Below are 16,115 nucleotides of genomic sequence, written 5' to 3'. Positions count from 1 at the left end.
TTGAGCGGATCTGGGACTACATGTGCCAGGAGGCTGTGCGCAAGGAGGGCGGAGTAGAGGGCGGCCGTGGTAGCGGCGTCACCGCCGCATCCTGGGAGGCGTAGTTCTCACTTCCGCGGCAGCAAATGAGGGTGTGGCCAGCAAAGGACTTCACGGACCAAGATTCCTTGCGAGGGGGCAGGCTATATGAGTGGCTACTGCTGGTTGGTGCCCTGCGTGGTTGGGGGGGTGGGGAGGAGTTACGGCTCTAACGACCCCTGTGTAATGCTTCAGAGAGGGCCGAACGAGTTCGGGTGCGCGCTCCCGTTTACTTTTAACACCAACCTGCGAGGTAGGCAGTTTTGTTATCCACCCTTTACAGACGAAGAAACTAAAGCCCAGAACGGTTACGGAACCGGTCTAAAGTATCAAAGCTATGAGATGGTAGGATTGCAGGACTCCAAGTGCTCTCGCCACCACATCACAGCTACCTACCATTTAGGGGATAGGAAACTGTATAACAGCTGTGGTAGCAGGTTCTCCTTTGCTTCAACCTCAGGGACAGCCCCTGTAAATACTGTGTTGTGTGCACCGCTGACCGTTTTTTTCCAACTTGAAGGTTTCACTGCCAGGGGCTTGCCAATCCTCACAGTCCTGGCCTGGGCATCCCTGGAATGGTCTCTAGGTCCAGGAGGAGGATCCATTGTCTGACGTGGTGGTGTGGGGAGAGGGGGGAAGCTGAAGTGAGAAAAATCAAGTTGAAAAGGGAACCTGGCATAATTCAGGACGGGTCACAATTCAGAAACAAGACACTTGTGGGGCTAGTTTGCCCAAGCCTCTTAACTGGTTTAAATTAATTAGGATAACAATCCATGTGCTTTTGTTTAGAAGAGGTGAAAGATTCACACTCCTCCCACACCCCCCGAGTCACATTAAAGACTTGGGCATCCTCCTCCCCCTACCTGCTCTGGACCCTCCAAGTAGTCTGAGGCATTCAAAATGATCTCTCCCTCTGTCTCCGTATTAAGGATTACCGTCTAAAGATTGATTTGATCTTCCTGGGTGCCTGCTTTAATTCTCTGCTGCATTGTTACGGAGCCTCTGCCTTTTCCAAGTTTTGGGGTAGTATTTTGCTTTTATGACTGAATAGGGTGGCTGGTGCCTGCCCTTGGGTGCCTTTCATCTGAAGATCTCCAACCACTTAACAATAAGTCATTGGGCTTCACAAACATTAAGGTGACATGTCTGTGTCATTAGTCAGGATTTATGAGTTACGGAACAAGCTGGTGGTTGCAGAGATGGCTCAAGGTCCTGGGGTGGGTTCAGAGTGAGGCCTGTTCAGGGACCCAAGTCTCAATTGTTCTTGGTTTTTGTCTTCCACCCAGAATAAAGGCTTGGGCATCCTGCTCCCCCTACTCAGTCTGAGCTGGAGCTAAAAATAATAACAACTTCCATTTACTGGGTGTTTACCATGTGTTTAAACTATGCTAAGGATTTTTCCATTTAACGTAACAGTCTTGTATAGTAGGCCTTATTATCAACCCCATTTTACATATGATGAAAATTGAGGCACAGACAATTAAGAGAGTTACCTGGGGTCATCCAACTAGTAAGTGGTAGAATCAGGATTCAAGCACAGCTAGTCAGTACACCATATTACCACCCCAGAAACTCCTGTTACGGAATACTAACACCCTTTGTTCTAAGGAACAGTGCTGTTTTTCAGGGGACAAGTGTTCACTGAACATTTATGTGCAAGGTGATGTTAAACAGATTAATTCAACAAATAGATGTGTCAGGTACTATGCTAGGTATTCAATAAGTTTTGTAGAAAGAATGAATATACAGTATAGATATTTGAGGGAGGGATTGGATAGTTTAACAGGACAGGGTCTGGGAAGGATAAGCTTATGCCAGGCTGAAGCAAAGATGCAGCGGTGGGAATGTATAACATTTACTGGAGCCTAGGAAGTCATATAAGAACAGCACATCAATCTCAACTTTTTTTCCCCAAACTCAGATTATTGATAATGACTGCCTGAAATGTTGTGTTGAGGAGGATTCTGAGGAAAGAGTGCTAGGATTAATCAGTAATGTCTGTCATGTACTCCAGATGGAAGATGGCCGTTGTATTAGATTGACTTATCGTTTGAAATTATTTACTTTCTCCTTCTCTGCCCATTGCCACGTGACTTGCAGTATCTCCTGTGGACGGAGTATATGTCTCATTTCATTGATTTTGGGCTCGATCATTTTTCGTGTTTTGGCCAATGGGTTGTGAACAGATGTGACTCATGTCATGTTTGAGCATGTGAATTTACACTTTCTTGTTTCTCTCTGCCACTTAAATGGGCATATTCCACATGAGGGTTGCTCCTTCTGCCTGTGTCCCCGAATGAGAAGTGCTGCCCATGGTCTGCATATACGTAAGTCAGAGATCAATCTTTGTTGCTGCAAGCCACTGAGATTTTGGGATTGGTTGTTCTGGCAGCAAAGCTGACTAATAGCCATACCTGGGTAATGGTATAAAGTTTGAAAGGTAAATGGTATCAAGTGTGAAAGGTAAGTTTAAGCCAGCGTGTGAAGAATCTTGAATGCCAGGTGAGGCAGGGCCTGCTATGTGTTTATCAGAATCTCTTTCCTTCTTTTTCTTGGACACACAGCTGGACCACATTTTTCGGTTTCCCTCTAAGTGATGCAGTTCCATGCCTGGCCCGTGAAACCTCCCAAGGGAGATCCTTCATGTTCTTTCCTTTTTGGCTTGATGCATAGGACCTTAAGTACAGTGGACTTGAAGGCTAAATGTTAAAGATCGTGGAGCCACAGGTTGGAAGGAACCTAACACCCTGAATCACTACTTGGCAGAGAACTGCCTGCTAATCAGGAACATGTGTTTTGGACTTCACTTGACCAAAAAATCAATTTCTATTTTGTTAAATCACTGAAATTTGGGGCTTTATGTTTTATAGTAGCTAGTGTTTTCCATCAGATTAAAAGATTTGGACTTGATTCCCATTAGGAGTAGGAAGTTAGTCACTGAGAATTTTTTAACAAGGAGAGTAATGTTGTGAAGACTGGTGGAAGTGACAGCTGTAGGGATTAAAGAATCCTTTTGGGACTTCCCTGGTGGCTCAGTGGTTAAGAATCCATGCTCCCAATGCAGGGGGCCCAGGTTCAATCCCTGGTCAGAGAACTAGATCCCACATTCATGCTGCAACTAAGAGTTTGCATGCCACAACTAAGGAGCCAGCAAACCGCAACTAAGGAGCCCACGAGCCGCAACTAAGACCCAGCACAACCAAATAAATAAATAAATATTAAAAAAAAAAGAATCGTTCGGAGTGAGGTTGTGAGATCTTGGGACTGTTGCTGTTTTCAGAATACAGGCTGACTCCTGATGGGGCTGGGGGAAGATTGACATGATCTTTGGAAAGCTTTCTAGGGGCTGTGGAAGAAGGTGCTACAAAATGAATCCTATCTTCCTGAAGTTTAAAGTCTCTTTTATCTTTTGTAAAAGCCCTAACTCTGGTATTGCTTCGTCTAGCCCAGTGCCTGATACATAATAAATGTTGAATGGAAGGTGGTCTTGGACTCTTGGAATGTTTTGAGGAGCTACCACTTGTTGAGTGCCTACTGTTTGAGAGGGCCCTTTCCCCCACTGAATCATCACAATAACCCTGCAAGATGCTATCAAATTTTACAGATGAAGAATCTGAAACTCTAAGAGTAACTTGCCCAAGATCTCTCAGAACAATCTTATTCTGCAACCCATACCTTTTCCAATATAATAAGATGCTTTTGCAGAAAATCATAATGGCTAGTATTTGCTGAGTGCCTGCCATGTGCCAGGCACTCTTCTGGGTGCTTTACAAACATACAGAAGCAGCTGGTGCATCAGACATTGTAGGCTGTTACTAGTGTATCCAAACTGTGTACTCTATGGGAAGTAGGTGTCTTAGTCTGCTTAGTCTGCTGCTTAGTCTGCTCAGACTGCCATAATAAAATACCATAGAATGAGTGGCACAAACAACAGGAATTTATTTCTCATGTTTCTGAAGGCTGGAAAGTCCAAGATCATGGTGCTGGCTGATTTGGCTCCTGGTGAGGACTCTCTTCCTGGCTTGTAGACAGCTGAGTTCTCACTGTGTCCTCACATGGAAGAGAATGAGAAAAGACAAGCTCTCTGATCTCTTCTTAAAAGGCCACTAATCCCATCATGAGGGCCCCACCCTCATGACCTCATCTAACCTGAATTACCTCCCAAAGGCCCCATCCCCAACTACTATCACATTGCTGTTTAGGGTCTCAATATATGAATTTTGAGTGAACACATTCAGTCCATACCAGTAGGAAAAACATTAACATTATTTTAGGGCAAAGTAGGATTCTTTCGGATTTCTCTTTAGGGCTCCTAACCCATTTTCTTTTGTCCTCTTAGTTCTTTGGCTTTATTTCTTCAGGCTAGGTGGAAGGGTGGTATAGTATAGGGTTCTCAATAATACTCAGGTCCTGGAGCTCCTCCTTCACTCCATGGATTCACAGACCCACTCTAATCTCAAAGTGTTCAGATCACCTTAGTCCTTCCTTTATTAGTGACGAGAAGATGTGGCTCTGAGAACTCATCCATCTATTTATTCTCATTCATTTATAGTTATTTATTCAACAGATTTTAAATAAGCATTATGTGTCAACTGCTGGAATAACAGCCAATGACAATGTAGCTTTCTGGTTTCAAAGGCCTTTTAACCTTCTTGGACTGATTTGATACTCACAACCAGTACTATGAAATGGCTTGTATTATTATTGATACTATGTAATTTTTATTAATGAAGAAACCAAGGCTCAGAAGTACTAAATAACTTGACCAGAGTCACAGAACTAGTATGATCAAATCAAGAATTTCTGGGACTTCCCTGGTGGTCCAGCAGTTAAGTCCCTGCACTTCTAGTGCAGAGGGTGCGGGTTTGATCCCTGGTTGGGGAGCTATGATCCCACATGCCGTGCCATGCAGCCAATAAAATAAAATAAAAAATAAACCTAAAAAGCGGTCTTGTCTTTAAAAAAAAAAAAAAAAAAGAATTTCAGAATCCTGGGAATTCCCTGGTGGTCCAGTGATTAGGATCCTGTGCTTCCACTACAGGGGGCATGGGTTCCATCCCTGCTCAGGGAACTAAGATCCTGCATGCCGGGCGGCGAGGCCAAAAGAAAAAAAAAAGAATTTCTGAATCCCAAGTGCTTCCCTCTGCCCTCTACATTCCATTACAGTCCAAATTCTATGGTGCCTTAAGCCTGGTTTCTTGCCATTTTGGCCTCATTACCTTGATTCGTATATTAGAGTAGATGTAACAGCTGCAACAGACAACCCCCAGATCTCAGCATCTTAACATGATAAACACTTATGTATCACATAATCTAATGTGAATATTTGTAGTTAAGTAACTTGGGAATCTGGATCTGTTCATGCTGTGGATATGCCATCTTAACCACATGGCCTCGGGTTGCCCAGGTGTCATCCTGCCAGCAGATGGAGAAGAGCAAGCATGTGGAGAAGCCATAACCACTATTTTTTATTAATATAAATTTTTATTTGTTTATTTATTTATTTATTTATGGCTGCTTTGGGTCTTTGTTGCTGCGTGCAGGCTTTCTCTAGTTGCAGCGAGCAGGGGCTACTCTTCGTTGTGGTGCGAGGGCTTCTCATTGTGGTGGCTTCTCTTTGTTGCGGGGCACGGGCTCTAGTCGCGCGGGCTTCAGTAGTTGTGGCTCACTGGCTCTAGAGTGCAGGCTTGGTAGTTGTGGCTCACAGGCTCAGTTGCTCAGCGGCATGTGGGATCTTCCCGGACCAGGGCTCGAACCCGTGTCCCCTGCATTGGCAGGCGGGTTCTTTTTATTTATTTATTTATTTATTTATTTATTTATTTATGGCTGTGTTGGGTCTTCGTTTCTGTGTGAGGGCTTTCTCTAGTTGTGGCAAGTGGGGGCCACTCTTCATCGCGGTGCGCGGGCCTCTCACTATCGTGGCCTCTCTTGTTGTGGAGCACAGGCTCCAGATGTGCAGGCTCAGTAATTGTGGCTCACGGGCCTAGTTGCTCCGCGGCATGTGGGATCTTCCCAGACCAGGGCTTGAACCCGTGTCCCCTGCATTGGCAGGCGGGTTCTTAACCACTGTGCCACCAGGGTAGTCCCCATAACCATTGTTAACCTCCTCAGTCCAGAAGTAACACATCACTTTTGCTTATATCCCACTGGTGATAACCAGTTATATGGCCTCACCTCACTGCAAAGGGGCTGGAGATCGAATTTAGCCATGTGCCAATTCCACTTTCCATCAACATGGGGTTGAGTCAACATTCTAGATTTGATAGAGTTGTCCTGGGAGAAAAGATACCTCTGGAAAGACCTTCAAATGTTGGTGGAGCCTCAGGCCCCAAGGTGACTGGTGATAGAAGTGGTCTTTTCCCCTCAATAGTGTGTTATTCCTATAGTTTTTATTATTTTTATACTCTACTGAAAAGTTTGAAAATTTTCACATTATTACAAAATAAACAAAGCTGTGTTATAGTCATAAATTTAGTTGTTGATTTTATGCACTTGACAGTTCTATCACCTTTCTAGCAGTTTCAAAATACTTCTCCCTGGGAAATTGTGTGGGTGGGCACGTCCCCTAAGCTTCGCAGGCCTCCCCAGTGCCATGAGAATAGAGACGGTAACCCTGGAGCCTGGGAAAGCAGTAAGGAGGCAGCTCAGTCATCTTGCTGAGAGCTGCTTCTCATCTGCTGGAGAGAATGGAGCCAAGTGGGTAGCCTCAAGAGTTATTTAGGAGGTGGCATGGGCAGGTTGTGGGAGTGAAGCAGAGGGAGGCAAGTCATTTTGATGCCTATGGACGTGTGACTCTAAAAAAGTTAAACTTTTAGCTTAAAAGAATTGTCACTTAAATCAATGAGTGCAACAGACTCCCTAGTCCTATCCCTAACCCAGGGAGAAGGAAGAGTCATGGCTGATCCCAGGTTCCTGGCTTGGTGGAGGGTAGTTCCTCCTTGAGATGGGGACCTTAGTGGAAGGAGCAGGTGTGGGGGTGAGGCTGGGTGGAGGAAGTTGTTCTGCTTCTGGACATACATGGTCCGAGATACTTCCCAGTCTCCAGAAAGCCGTTCCTTGTACTGTGGAGCTAGGCCTTCCTGGCCATCTTTCTGTTGCTCCAGACTTGCTCTTAAAGGAGAAGATTCAGAAATTCAGGCATTGGGAGAAACAGAGGAGCCAATCATAGATAAAATAAAGAGTGTGTGTGTGTGGGTATGTGTGTGTATTTGTGTATAAATACCATTACAGCAGGTTAGGATTACAAAGACAATAGATGTTCATCTGCCCTGTGCATAACATTGGCATGTTAATTAGCGCACATAAAAATGCATTGAAAAAGACCCCCCCAAGTCTCAACCCCTCTCCTAATTGAGGAATCATCCTTCTCTTTTCTGGTTGCACCGCCAAACCCCTAATTCCTGTTGTGTAAGTTTGGGCTCTTCATACTTGAAAAAACTGGTCAGCCTCCCTCCTGCCATTTCAGGGTAACTTCCCTTTGTGCCTGTGTCAGAGTTATGGGGGAGGGAGCAGCTGTTGAGGGGCCAGGATGGGGGCAGAGACTGGCTTAGTCTGGTCTCAGTGGGTGTCCTTGTCTGTATCTATCTGGGTCCCTTTTCTGTCTCTTTCCACTCACAGATTGTATGGCATTTTGGAGGGTGGAGTGCCTGGGCACTCAGCCCACCACATCCAGCCCCAATCTGGCCCTGGGCACGAGCCACATGGTGCTGGCCATCAGCCTGGCCTCTTGCCCATCCATTATAGCCTCAGCTGCCAGACTGGCACAGGTATCAAAAGGAACTTCTACTAGGCCCTGACCTCCCCCAATTCTGTTCCTGGGGCCAAAGTGAAGGAGAGTCAGATGGAGAGAGCGCACTCTTGGGTGGGGAACCAATCCCAACACCCACCCCCCATGGTGGAAGAGGGTGTCTGGGCCTTGGGGAGGACTGCTGAGGCGCTAGGCTGCAGTCCATGGAGGACCACCTTAGTCTGTGTATAGGCTGGGGGTAATGTTGGGAGGAGACAGCATCAGTTGCTATGGTGTGAAGGCAGACTCCTTACTAGGTCCTAGGAGATGTTTCCCTTCTTCTCTCTGTGTCTGTACAAATCATGTGAACTTGTGCCTGTTTCCTGCTTGTGGGCTTATCCCCTGGTGGGACCGTGCACAGAGCTCTGATGCTGTGGGGAGGGGCCTTTAGCTCTGCCCAGGCAGCGCAGAGGTGAACCTGCAGTGAATATTGCATGTCAGGATATATGAATCTGTCCCATGCAGGAATGACATCTGTGAGAGTGCTGTTAGGGTACAGGAGAAGTACACGTATGGCTGAGGCATGGGGCCTTTTAGTCCCCTGGTATGGACCAACTGTATCTGCTCTATGGGGCACATGAGTACCATATACACGGACCCTGGTTGTAGAAGACATGCACCCTCATTCCTGAAAGCAGCGGCCTGGTCCGGGTGTAGACTGTATCTGGGTGTGGGCAGCGAGGGATGGTCTTGGTGGGTGGTATGTCCCTGGAGAGTGCTGGTCATGCCTTGCCTTTACACCTATGTGAATTGTATGTTCAAATATGTGAATCCCCTCGAGAGATGTTGGGTGGTGAGGGGGTGGGAAGCCTGAAAAAGATGGGAGAATTTATGAGCTGCTTTTGTCGGGAGACAGTCGTAATGAAGAAAATTCAATTTTCTGCAGCTCGAAGAGTCAATATGTTAAATCTTGGAGAAGCTGTGGAGTGACAGCGGAATGGCAACGTCAATGGGACGTGTGTGGGGGGAAGCCGTCTATCTGTGTCTGCAGTGAGGCTGCCTCCTTTCTGTACCCTTGAACTACAGCTGGGGACAGGATGGAACCAGATACCTGAGTTCCTGAAACTGCCCCTCTCTCCCTTCCTCCTCCAACTCAGTGGCCATCGTCTCTTGCCTCCTGCTTATAGGGAGAAAAGCTGCTCTTTCCCAGGCGCAATCTGATCCTAGCACTTCCCCGGGAAGTCCTTCTCATAGTCTAACCAGCACTCCCTCTTGCTGCAGTTACTAATTTCAGAGTGACTGTTTATAGCCCAAAGTGATTAGTAGGAAAATTTTCTTTTCTTTCTAATTTTTCATCCCCACTCTCCCCTCAGCTACTCCATGACTGGCCTCCTGTTTCCCAGCAAGTTTCAATTTTTCCTAACCAGTCTTTACCCCCTCCTTTCCAGCCTTCTGTTCTAGGAGGCAGGAGCGTGGAGGGGTGGGTGTTGGGGAGAGGAGAGGGAAGCTGGGGATTCCTCTGTGAGCCACAGTGTCACCAGGAGCTGTGATTAGCTGAGCTGCTGGCTGTGTAATTAGTGTGTGCCCGCGTCCCAGGGGTCTGGTGTGTTAACAGCGGGTCCCTGTGGTGAGTAAGGAGATCGTGCCCATGGCTGGTTGCACACGCTAATTAATTAGTGCTCCTTTGGTGTTGAGGAATGAGGAGGATCTGGGGGAGGTGATGGTGGGGGTGTCTTAAAGCCCAAGAACCCAGCTCTTCAGAGCCCAGAGGTCACCTAAGGTTCTGCCGGAATGGGGGCATCAGGCTGGTGTGCAGAGTTAGGGGTCAGAGACTTGGGAGCCCTAGCTGAAGAGAGGGAGTGTGGGGTACTGGGCTCTTGGTGGTGGGTGTCCTGGGCTGGGCTGGTGGAGGTGGATGGAGGGGAGGACAGCCCCCTCCACTTAGGGAGGTTTCCAGGCTCAGGGCCTGTCTTAGAGCATCCTTTCTCCAGGTGGCCCAGAGAGGAAGGGAGTGGAACAGGGAGGAGGCATTCCAGACCCTTCCAGCCTTATTCCTGTCCCCTCTACCCTCCCTCACCTCACTAATCCCAGCTTCTCAGCCATTGCACACTTATTACACACTCACTGTGTGCACAGAGCTCCAAAAGGCTCTCTCACCGTTCTTACCATAATAACCACTGCCTTCCCCCTTGCCGCCCTTGCAGATAGAGACCCAAACTCCTCAGCTCCTGGGTCTATCTTAAGAGCCCAGAAGCCTCTTCTGAAGCCTGGGATGTGGAACCTAGATATCTGGGAGAAATATGGAAAACCTGAAGAAACAGGGGGAGGGGAGAAGGTTGGGAGAGAGCCTCACAATTTCCCAGAACAGTGTGGTCACTTACAGCAGCAAGATGGATTAAGGTGAGAGGAGAGGAAGAACTTCCAGTGAGCAGGCAGCTCTACTAGTTTCCTGAGGCAGAAATCCTCCGCCGATACAGGAAGGGATCAGAAGGAAAAGGGACCCATAGAAGGAGATCCTCTCCCCTTGAGCGGTGGGATTCAGGAAGGCGGGGCGGGAGTGGGGAAGGGGAGACAAAATAGAGAAAACGGGCAGAAAAGAAGACGAGACTGCGGCAGGGAATCTTTGGCTTCCGTGTGGAGGCGCGAGTCCCATTCCTGCACACGGTAATTGCTAAATTACCCGCCATCTGCTCGGCTCTCAGGCATAAATTATCTGCGAGGGGAAAAGGCGCAGAGGCTGCGCACTTTCCTTTCTCTCCCCCAAACCCAGCTAGGAGCAGAGGGGGTGCTCTTCCCTCCAGCCCGAGTGGAGGCGAGGGTGGTGGGACCACCTGATGGGGGAACAGTCACTCTTTGCCTCTGCCCTCTCCCGAGAGGGGGCAGCTTTGGGGTGACCGAGGTCCCAGCGCTGCCAAGAGTCCTTTCGGACTTGGGGCGGGGCGAGCTGTGGGCTGGCCTGGGCGGGCCTCGCGAGGCCACTTAGGAGGGGGCGGGGCGCGCCTTAGTGGGCGGGGCTTCTCTTAGGTGTGACCGAGTTGCCTCGGCAGGTTTTTCCCCGGTCACCCTCTACCTCCCCCACCTCCCGCCCACTGCTTTGCTTGTGGGGAGAAGTCTCTTCAGCTCTCGTTTACGCTTGTCCTGTCTGCCAGAAGGAAGAGAGGGAGGAGGGCAGGCAGAGGGCTTGAGGAGAGAGGAAAGGGGGGCAAACCTTCCTTTCATTCTGCTCTGAACCTCGCCCTTCCCCTCTAGAGTCTGAAGAGTAGCAGAGCTGTGAAAGCAGATGTAGGAGCAATGACTTGAAATGGGGCAAAATGGTAGAATGCAGCAGGTTGGAGAGATGGAGGTAATGGGAAAGCAGAGCCTGCTGGGAGATGGCTAAGAGAAGCAGGTGGTCAGGCTGGGGAGGTGAGCCAGGAGGGGAGGGGAGCAGAGTGGGAGATGGGCAGAATGAGGGGGTCAGAGAGATGGGGGTGGGACGGGGTGGGGAGGTGGAGTGATGCAGCAGGTGGAGGAGGATGGAGTGGTAGAGAGATGGGGTGGGGTGGGGAGGTGGAAGAACAAGGATGGGGCGATGCCAGATGGAAACTCAGAGATGGTCAGGGTGGTGAGTCTTCTAGAAGGAGAGCTGGAGGAGGATCAGGGTGGGGATGACAGACAGGAGTTCAGAAAGCAGGTCAGGCTCTGGAAGGAATGTAGGGAGCAAAGGCTGTGGCAGAGAAAGCAAGGGCGTTTGTGGGTCCTTGGAGGGTCCCAGGAAGGTGAGGGTAAGACCCCAGAGGCACTTCCCACTCTGAGGCAGAGGCGCGACTCTGGAGGGGAGTTAGGAGGCCACTTAAGAAGCTGGGGTGGGTGTGCCCATGGGGATGGGGGTGTGTTGGGCGGCTTCCCAGCTCCGAGAGCAGAAGCTAGTGGGGTTTCTTCCGAGCGATTGTTTAGTATTCATGGGGCGACGCAATCTCTCCCACATCTGCTTAGCACAGCAAGTCCTGTCATATAACTGTCTCCCGCACTGTCTGTCCATAAAGAATGTCTCGGAATTGGTGTAATTCAGAGAAATTAATGACGACTTTCCGCGGGACTGCTCCCTGGGGGATGATTAACACTTCATCGTCCATCTGATGCGCGGGGCCCAGCGCTCCATTGCGAACATTTGGGCCGTGGCCAGCCGCATTAAAGGTTATTACGGAAAACGCGACCTGCAAACGGGCGAGAGGCATGATGGACCAGGAGGGGCGGGGGCGGGGGAGTTGGATGGAGCCGGCCAAGTCCGAGATCAAGTTTTCCGAGGTGCGCGCACCTGGGGGTCTGAGGCTGAGGGAGACTGGGTTTCTGTTTCAAGGACTGCAGGACTGGGAGGGTGTTGGGGAGACGCTCACCACGGGGGTGAGGTGGCTTTCCACGGTGGACACGTTGCTGATAGAGGCTTTCCCTGTCTTTTAATCCTCACAGAATTATTGGGTAAATTTTATTTAACCCCATCTTACAGGTGATGAAACTGAGGCTCAGAGAGGTTATGTAAGGTGTCCTAAGTAACAGTTTATTAAGAGGCAAAGGCAGGATTTGAACTCTGGTCCTTGATTCCTGGGCTCTTGCTCTTTCCACCACACCACTGGGCAGAAGGTCTCACTCTTTTATGTGTCCGCCTCAGCTTCAGGCACGTAGGGGTTGTGTGTGTGTGTGTGTGTGTGTGTGTGTGTGTGTGTGTGTGACAGATAGGTGCTCCAAAATGTTTGTTGTATCAATGAATGAATGAGCTTTGCAGGTTCCACTTCCATGGTGTGGGGAGAGTCCCAGAGACTCCGGAGGCAGGAAAGGGAACACAGCAAAGGAGTTTCAGTTTGGGTCATGAAACTGGAAATAGGTTTCCTGTGGATTTCCATGCTTCCCCCCACCCCCTCCCGGGGCATTCTAGACCTCTAGAATCTAGAGGGCTAGGCTCTTCATCCTTAGTCAGAAGAAAGGAGTAGAGACACATGTATGTATGTATACATGTGTGTTTGATGAATGTAGAAGTGTGTGTAAGTTTGTGTGTATATGCTTGTCTGTAAGTGTATGAGTTTATGAGCATGTGTCTTTGTGTTGCATATGTGTGAGAATGTTTGTGATGTTTGCTTGTGGATATGTGTGTATTTTGAAGGTATGTGTCTATGGGTATGTATGAGTGTGTGCCTCGGTGTGTATCTGCGTGTGTGCAGGTGAGTGTGTGTATGATGTGTGTGGTGCCCCGGGGGGAGCCTCACAGCTGAAGATGTCTTTCATTTGCCCAGATCTCTAGCATGTTCCAGGATGTGGTGTGTGGTGGGGCTGAGGTGAGAGGCCAGGAGAGGAAGGCTGTTTCTGCTTGGGGCGTGGGGAATTGGGTAGCCTGATCATTGGGTGCCTCTGCCCTGCCAGGCGTGCGTCGGGGTCCCGGTTCTGAGGCTGGGTGAAGACTGGGCCCTGAGGTCTTCACTCAGGGCTTGTATTGGATGTGCTCAGAGGCCCTGCTCTGACCAGGGAGGGAGATGAGGAGGTGGAGCCCAGACAGTGGAGGAGTGAGGCCTACTCTGCACCTCTTCCCCCACCAGGTTTTAGGAATGTCTTCTAAGCAGGCTGCAATTCCTAGCTCTAGGCTCCACCCATTCCGCCTTAGGGTGGTAGAGTCCCTGAAAGGCTTTGTGTGAAGTCTTCTGATTCTGGGGGGACCATAACCACAGTGAAAACTCCTCTCTCTAGTCAGCACTACCCAGACAGGTCCAAAATAAATGTCCTTGTCTCTTGGAGACGTACAAGCTGAGGCTTTCAGACCCCTTGTGCTGGGAAGTTCTTCCTGAGTCTAACCTCAAATCCTCTTGCTGCACCCTGTGCCCAGTAAGCCCAGGCCGAGTTTGTGAACTTGGAACCTAGCACCTCCTGCCCCTTGGCATGGAAACAGTTTCCTCTGAATAGGGGAGTGGGTCTGGAGTTTAGGGACACTGAGAGAATGGGGGGCTAAAGCCTGGCGGATCACAGATAGGTCAGACCATTCTTGGGGAGGAGGGCAATGATAACAGGACAATTTTAGAGACGGGAGTTCAGAGACTGTGGGTTCCAACTCTCTTACTTTACAGACAGAGCCTCAGAGGTGGGAATACTCAGTGTCCCCTGCTCCATGGTGGCCACCTCTGGAAAACCCAGGCCCCTGACTCCTGGTCTAGGAATCCTTCTTGTGTCCCATTTGGAGAACCCTAGACTCTGCTTCTATTCTCTTGGTTTTAAGGGGGCAGGGAGAGAGGGAGGAATACTTCAGCTAATTGGGGGGCTGTCTCCCTTCTTCTTGCTGAAGCCTCCAGCGACTCCTTCCCAGCCTTCCCAGCTGGCCTTTGAGGCCTCTCACCAACCAACACCTGTTCCTTCAATTTCCCATCCCCCTCACAGGACTCCGCCATCTGCTCTCTTAGATGCACCTGGGCAGCCGTCCCAGCATTTGGTCCTCCCCTACCCTCTCCTAGCCTCATGGTCTATCCCCAGTCTGAACCATTTCCTCTCCTCCTCTTCCTGCAGACTAGCCTCTCGACCCTTTGCAATATCGCCCCATACTCTCCTTCTCTGGGAAATCTTCCTTGATTAATCCTCCTGTTTCTGGATCCCAAACGTTCTCTTTCTAAACCACTGCCAGGGTAGCTGCAAGTCTCTCCTCATTCTTTTGTCTCCTCTTTCCAGCTGTGTACCTTGTCTCTGTTTCCCACTCCCACCTCTGAATGGAAGGTGCTTCTGTGGGCAGGGCTGTTTTCTCCTCCCTCCCAGGACTCCTCTCCACACACCAGGAAGGTCAGGACTGCTGTGGAGAACTGACTGAACCCTGCCCTGTTTTCTGTGTTCTGAGAATGTCAGAGATAATGGCGTCCAACTGGGTCTCCTCCTAAGGAGGGAGGTGGCAGTGCAGAATAAACACCTTCCCGGTGTTTATTCTTGGTTAGACCTCACCCCCAGCTCCTGTTCCTCTTCCTGTTCTTGGTTGCCTCTGGCCCAGTTAACAGGTCCCTCTAGACTACTGCCCTAGTAACCCTGGGATTCTGGGCCTGGTGTGGGGAGTGACAGGCAGCTCCACTATGATGCCACAGGGTTGGCATCCTGCCTGGGGAGGAGGGGGTGGGATGAGTGGAGATCTGGGTGGAGGAGAAGGTCCTGGCGCTGGTGAGGCATCAGCTCTAGCTCTGGACCAATCGGTGCATTGGCCGCCACCTTGTGGCAGGCACTGAGAACTGCAGGGACGGGGGCCTAGTGCTAAGAGTGGGACCTCCTGGCAAGAGAGCTGGGAAGGCCCGTAGGGGTGTGCACTGTGAGGGTAGCAGGCCTCAGAATTCCTAATTGACATTGGTGGTTTCTTCAGGGAGCTTTTGAATTCTTAATTGACAGGGGAGTAGAAACCTGTGAGGAAAGCCAAGAGGCAAGGACACTTCTACATGGAGAGAGATAATTGAAACTCTGTCCTCAAGTCTCAAACCTACTATTCAAATTCTCCCTCCCCAAAAGAGTCCTAAAAGGGAAACAGCCTGAAACGAAAGCAGGAGGAGTTGAGGTATGACCTGCAGAAGAACTTCCTAATAAATCCCAAAGTGTATTTGGATGTCACTGCTCCTGATAGTTGCACAGCTTTTTCAAAGCCACCCCCTCCCCCCATACCCAGTAAATGGTCCACCTTCTCCAGGTTCCCTGATCTCATCATGCTCAGCTCATTGGGCCTATTCAGAAAAGCCCAAGTTACTTAGCCTCCCCTACCCCAGCCTGTGCTGTGGCTATGACCAAGATGCTAACCTGGGAAGTCCCTTCTGTGGTCTAACTCCAGTCCTTCCTATAGCACTGGAAATGGAGAGAACCACCATACAGCTAGCAGATCTGCAGAGGGGAAGGTGGCCAGAGAAAGGAACCTGTGAGGAAGGTTCTGAGGGAGGGCAGTGCTGCCTCAGTTTCTCCTTCATTCTTTGCTCCCCTGTCCTACTGGATCCTTGGAAATGAAAGGGGATGGGACAGAGTGGTCCACTTCATGGGAGAACTCTCTCTGCTTGGACCTCAGGATTCACAGGTGCTGGGGGAAGGCGAACCCCTGAGTTCCAATCATGGCCCTCGTTATTCTCTTCTGTAGAACAGGTATTGTGGGGAGGGAAGATGGGGGCAGGGTTTTGTCTTCATCAGCCTGAGTCTTTCTGGTTTCACCTAGGGTCCCTGTGACAGGCTTCTTCTTTCCCTGCACCCAAATCCCGGTTCCTCAGAAGCCTTCACAATGATCCCTCCTCCTCCACCCCCCCAGTCCAGCCCCCCTCCTTGGCAGGCTGAGAGTCAATGAATCCTC

General features: G+C 49.7%; 1 long non-coding RNA gene across 2 annotated transcripts in view; it reads left to right on the top strand.

Annotated features, from left to right (window-relative positions):
• The window catches only part of LOC130709214 (uncharacterized), a 152,957-nt gene that overhangs the window by 43,945 nt on the left and 92,897 nt on the right, over window positions 1-16,115 (top strand). The window contains exon 1 of one of the 2 annotated variants that reach the window (XR_009009710.1): window positions 246-331. The exons of the other annotated variant lie outside the window; for it this stretch is intronic. This is a non-coding gene — a long non-coding RNA (uncharacterized LOC130709214). Of the gene's footprint in view, window positions 1-245; window positions 332-16,115 lie in introns of those variants that run through there. 2 annotated transcript variants of the gene reach the window in all.

The sequence above is a fragment of the Balaenoptera acutorostrata genome, chromosome 11, assembly GCF_949987535.1.
Source record: "Balaenoptera acutorostrata chromosome 11, mBalAcu1.1, whole genome shotgun sequence".
Lineage (NCBI taxonomy): Eukaryota > Metazoa > Chordata > Mammalia > Artiodactyla > Balaenopteridae > Balaenoptera > Balaenoptera acutorostrata.
Note: the sequence above shows the minus strand (reverse complement) of the source record. Positions and strands in the feature narration are given on the sequence as shown.